At 33.5% G+C, this 6000-nt stretch overlaps 1 protein-coding gene across 1 annotated transcript in view; it reads left to right on the forward strand.

The window, feature by feature from the left end:
* Positions 1 to 5416, forward strand: part of LOC132723303 (trimeric intracellular cation channel type 1B.1-like) — a 77325-nt gene extending 71909 nt beyond the window's left edge. Inside the window, exon 6 of the mRNA XM_060707981.1 lies at positions 2568 to 5416. The gene's annotated coding sequence lies outside the window, so the exon portion shown is untranslated. The remainder of the gene's footprint in view (positions 1 to 2567) is intronic.
* Positions 5417 to 6000: the final 584 nt, after the last annotated feature.

The following is a 6000-nucleotide window of genomic DNA, read 5'->3' on the forward strand; positions in this document are numbered from 1 at the left end:
TGAGAAACTAGGTCACACAGCCCTTATATGGGAAAACATTGTTTACACCCTAGAGGCTACTATTGTGATCCAAATATCCTGAAAATAGGTCAGAAATGTTGTTTTGGTGATTTCTTGGTCAAGTTCGAGTATCGGTCATCTGTGGTCAAAAACTAGGTCACACAGCCCAAATAAAATGGGATTGAGCCTTCATAATCAGGTGAGCGATATAACGGCCATCATGACCCACTTGTTAATATAAGAATAAATAGGCTATACTTGTTGTTATACATTTTTTTAAAGGTGAATAATGCATTATGGATTTACTTTGACCATCATTGCTATATGTTTTGTCATTGTAAAATACAATGTATGTCATGTTTACTTAGAAATCAATTTATTTTCAATTGTGTGATTAAAGCCACTCGCCTCAAGATGGTAAAATGAAAAGAAATTTCAAGTAAACGGTTAATTATGATTTTGTTAGGTTAATTGTGTAAATCCTTTATTACTAACATCTTAATTAAGAAAAAATGTTGACAAAAGCATGAATATATAGTGTTTTTTCTTTGCATAATTTACTACATTAAAAAGCAGTAGCCAATATAAATAGAAGATAATTCAACATGGTCAGGTGTAACAACAGTGGTTCAGAAAAATCACGGTATCCGGTACGCCCAGGTTCAGATATCAATTTTCGTCAATGAGTAGTTCAAGCTAAAGTTTAAATCGATATACTGGTCATCTTATATATTATAAAATTAATTCATTATAATTTTTAATGCCACAAAATAATACACACATCCAAACCAAAGCAGTTTATTCCTTTTTATTTTTATTTCTATTTCTTTAAACTAGATAATGTAAAATTTTAGGAGGGATTTTCAAATATAAGTATGGTAGTTTTTCTGTTCTGGAGGCCTGCTGCTTTAAAGATAAGTTTCTAGATTTTTTTAATTTAACCCATTACTTCATAAGCATTTTGTGAAACATGTCTGTTTTCATTGAAAAGTCTCCTGTTACAAGTTCAAATTGCTATAAAACTTTGAAAACTGCTTCAATACTAATCAAACTTGGCACAAATGTTGACTGGACCATTGCCCTTGTAACAACATGCTCAGGCTTAAATTTCCTGTTAACATGGCAATGAGGAGACATCTCAAAATTGCCAAAAATCACTATTTTGCGCTGATTTTTTCCATCAAAATTGATTTCAAAGTGCTGCAACTTCTTAATGGTTTGAGATAGAGTCAAATGCTTTTCAGCGTTGGTTACATGTTACCTTATGATCGATCTGGGGTCATTTATAGCCTCTAACAAGTCCAAAATTTTTCTGGCAATGAGGGGGACTTCTGCCCCCCTTCAAACCCCCCAAACAGAAGGGGGCACATCCCCCTTCTGGCAACCCCCTGATGTATCTTTTGGTTGTGGTGCCGTGCCGAAAAAGTAGTCAATTTTTTTAACAACATTTCTCAAAACAAAAACATGTGTTTGGGGCCCAAACAGGACCTTTTTTCACTATTTGAGGCCTTAAAGGGGGGGGGGGGGGTCGAAAGTGCGTTGTTTCGCGTATATATGAGGTAAAGGGTTAAGGAAACAATAGTGCATGTATTTGAAAGATTTATGGTATTTTCTATGCATTTGTGAACTGCTTACTTTTTTGTTACTTTTAAAAAATGTTAAAAATTTTTGTGAATAAGAGAACTATTGTAATGAAGTTGATATTAACAGTGTTTAGATACTTATGGTTTATTCATTGCTAATCTATGGTAAAAGGCTTTATGTTATTGAATTTATAGATGTTATTTCCATAAAATGATTAGTCCATTCTACAGAATGTTTCTGTTATTAAGCATCCATGATAACTGTGCATAAACAGATTAAAGCTGCATGCCTCCAGATGAGCCAAAATATTTCAAGAAAATCAAACTTGAAAATAATGTACTATGACTTTAAAAAAAGTAAAAAGATTCAAGTTGTAATTTACATGCTATGTAGGATTGATGGCTCATTTCATAATATTTATCACCATATTTCTAAGTGTGTACATGCTTCTTTTGCATATTTTTACATCTTTGGTAATTTATTTAGATTCCAATGTCTTTATAACTTTCCTTGTTCAATTCACAACATATTACTTTCAAATGGATTTTCAAAATTTACACGAAAATGAGCTTGCAGCTTTAAAATGTTCCCGAACAAAATATTATGGTGTAGGTTTTAACCATTTTAGCAATTATTTCAGGCATGGGCTATTTGCGCAAAAGCAAATTTATCACCTTATTTCTTTCATTGAGGCATCTTGGAGTTATTGGCTTTTCAAAATTCAATCAAAATTTTGTTAACTGCAGAGGCACAGCAATGATATTAGACAAAGGAGTATTATTGAACCAAGTTTACTCTAATCATTTTAGAGACATAAGGAAATGCTGCTATCGACTTTGTTTCACAATTATTATAAGACATGGTTTATTAGGCTGTATAAGATCACATTAGCTATGCTATTTATTTCATATTTTTTAATACAGCCGTTTCAATAAAAACTGCCCAACTCGTATGAGGCTATACATTTTATATTGAAATTTCAGGGATCGAACAGTTGCATTTTAAGTTGATATCAAAGGATATACCAGAGCCAGTGGAATACATCATATCATATTTGCTTATTCATTCTGATGGCAAACAAGTGATTAAATTTTTTCCTAGAATCCTTAAAGAGAAAGTTCTTTTTTTAGTGGAAGAATGAGTAAGAGAGGAAGAATTTCTATTTTTGTACATGAATATTTGATTATAGAAGCAAGTTGATATCGGAAAGTTTTTGAGTTGTAACCAGTTTTTTTAATTGCTGACTTTTTTTACCTTCCATTATGAAACAGAAATAAAATTTGCCCCTGTGTTCAAAATTATGTGTTTGTTATCCTTATGAGTCCCCTCTGGTTTAACGGGTGGGGACTAGGTTTACCATCTGTCCATACAAACACAGAGGTTACACTTGTGTGACTAAGAGAAAAATAGGTAATGGTACATTTTCTTTCAATCATGTTGGTTTTTAAATGATTAAAATTCAAAGAAACATATTAATAATATTATACCAAAAATTCAAAAGCACAAATCTTGTTATTTAGTGAATTTACATATCAGAAATTAAAACGTCGGCATCAATTAATAAGATTGTCTTATTACAAAATAATTTAATCATATAAAAGCTCCTCAATTATTACAATCTTTACAGGAAAAATCTAAAAATATGAAGTTTGATAATTATCAAGTAATAGATTTTGGAAATTAAAGGGAGGTAAATACATATACATGTATATTGGAAGGAAACATATTAAAAAATTCATACACTGTAATCTCCTTTTGTAACATATACACTTATGTTAGAATTTTGAATGAGTCAGTGTGACCTTGACCTTTACCTGAGGGTCCAAAACTGCGCTCTGCACATCATCTTAGTAATATAAATATTTCTGCCATTCATACTATGGGTTTGAAAGAAACAGAGTGGACACAAAATTTTGAAATTGTTACATAATGATTAGGTGTGACCTTGACCTGAGCAGGGTCAAACCTGCGCTCTGCACATCATTCCAATGTATGTTATGGTAAACAATTTCTTTCCACCGGTTCAAAAGATACATACTGGACACAAAAAACTACTATATAAGTCTATATCAATCAATTAATACCCTGGGCGGCGCCAATTTGATCTTAGGAAGTTCGAACTTATGTTCTGCGCACTGTCTTGATATAAGTAATATTTCTGCGAAATAGTTTCAATTTCTTTCTATCAGTTCAAAAGAGCGGACACAAATTAAATCTTGATACAAAATGACTGTGTGTGACCTTGACCTCTACCTGAGAAAGGTCTAATATGCGCTCTGCACATTGTTTAATTATGGTTAACATTTCTGCGAAGTAGTTTCAATTTTCTTCCACCGGTTCAAAAGATACAGACCGGACAAGAAAACCTGCAGACGGACAACCAGGTGCATAACAATATACGCCGAAATTCTTTCATGCCTATAAAAAGATAAATAGCATCAATACCATTTTGTAAGAACTGAAAATATTTTTATGAAACTTAAAATATATGGATAGATGGCAGTCTGAAGATTATGCTAGTCTTTTTTATGCCACCGCAGAATCTGTGATGCAGTCGCATAAAGTGTGTGTGTGCGTGCGTTATAGAATATATAGTGAACTTATCAACCATCCTTGGCAGGATTGTTCCTTGGGTGAAGGGCTTCCAAAGTTGTTCAAAGCATTTGATTCCATGAAGAAATCCAGTTGCCATGACAAACAAGTAAAGTAATATCTTATGCTGAAGCTTAAAAGGCTAGAGCTTAGATATTTGGCATGAAACATTTGTGATGAAAAATTTGTGAACATGTACAAAGATTGTTCAAATTTAGGTCCCTAGGGACAATAAATCTCCACCTAAGGTGACCTGCTCTTGTCCTTTAATGTACAGCTATGAAATTTGGACCAAGTTCACAGTTTGAGATGTAAAACTGAACTTTCATATCAGCTGACCTAGATATTGCCAGTGACCTACTTTCTTATCCTTTGATGTACAGCTGTGAAATTTCCACCATGCACACAGTTTTAGATGTAAAATCAACTTGCATTAATTTTGTTTTGATCAGGTAATTGACCTTTTTATGCCACCGCAGCATCTGCGATGCGGTGGCATATAGCGATTCACCTGTGTGTGTGTGTGTGTGTGTTTGTGCGTGTGTTTGTGTGTGTGTTTGTGTGTGTGTTATATAGATTATATAGTGAACTTAAAAAATCTTCTTGTGAAAAACCACTAGTCCAATTTCAACCAAACTTGGCAGGATTGTTCCTTGGGTGAAGGGCTTCCAAAGTTGTTCAAAGAATTTCATTCCATGCAGAAATCTGGTTGCCATGGCAACCAAAAGGAATTATAAGAATAAATTTTAAAAAATCTTGTAAAGACCCAAAAGGCCTAGAACTTAGATATTTTGCATAAGGCATTGTCTGGTAGACCTCTGACAAGATTGTTCAAATTATAGCCCTTGGGTCAAAATTGGCCCCGCCCTGGGGGTCATTGATTTTCACTATGTACATATAGTAAAAACTTAAAATACCTTCTTGTAAAAACCCAAAAGGCCTAGAGCTTAGTTATTTTGCATAAGGCATTGTCTGGTAGACCCTTACCAAGATTGTTCAAATTATAGCCCTTGGGTCAAAATCGGCCCCGCCCCGGGGTCATTGATTTTCACTATATGTACATATAGTAAAAACTTAAAACACCTTCTTGTAAAGACCCAAAAGGCCTAGAGCTTATATATTTTGCATAAAGCATTGTCTGGTAGACCTCTACCCAGATTGTTCAAATTATAGCCCTGGGGTCAAAATCGGCTCCGCCCCGGGGGTCATTGGTTTTCCTTATATGTATATAGTAAAAACTTATAGTAAAAACTTTAAAAAAAATTCTTCTAGCAATTGACAAATGCTAGAGGTTAGATATTTTGCATGAAACATTGTGTAGTAAACCTCTAGCAAGATTGTTCAAATTATAGCCCTGGGGTCAAAATCGGCTCCGCCCTTGGAGTCATTGATTTCAATATATACATATAGTAAAAAATAAATAAATCTTATTGTCTGAAGGTACAAGGCTTAGAGCTTTAATATTTGTTAAATAATATCATCTAAAGGTACTCTACAAACGTTATTTAAATTTTGCCTCTTGTGTCAAAATTAGCCCCGCCCCCAGTGGCCATAGGTTTTCCTTAAATGTATATAGTAAAAACTTAAAAAATCATCTTCTCTAAATTTACAAAGGCTAGAGTTAAGATATTTTGCATGAAACATTGTGTAGTGAACCTCTTGCAAGATTGTTCAAATTATAGCCCTGGGGTCAAAATTGGTTCCGCCCCGGGGGTCATTGATTTTCATTATGTACATATAGTGAAAAAATAAAAAATATTTTTGTCTGAAGGTACAAGGCATAGAGCTTTGATGTTTGATATATAATATCATTTATAGGTCCTC

Source organism: Ruditapes philippinarum, unplaced genomic scaffold (assembly GCF_026571515.1).
Source record: "Ruditapes philippinarum isolate M1 unplaced genomic scaffold, ASM2657151v2 ctg1752_1_1_1_1, whole genome shotgun sequence".
Lineage (NCBI taxonomy): Eukaryota > Metazoa > Mollusca > Bivalvia > Venerida > Veneridae > Ruditapes > Ruditapes philippinarum.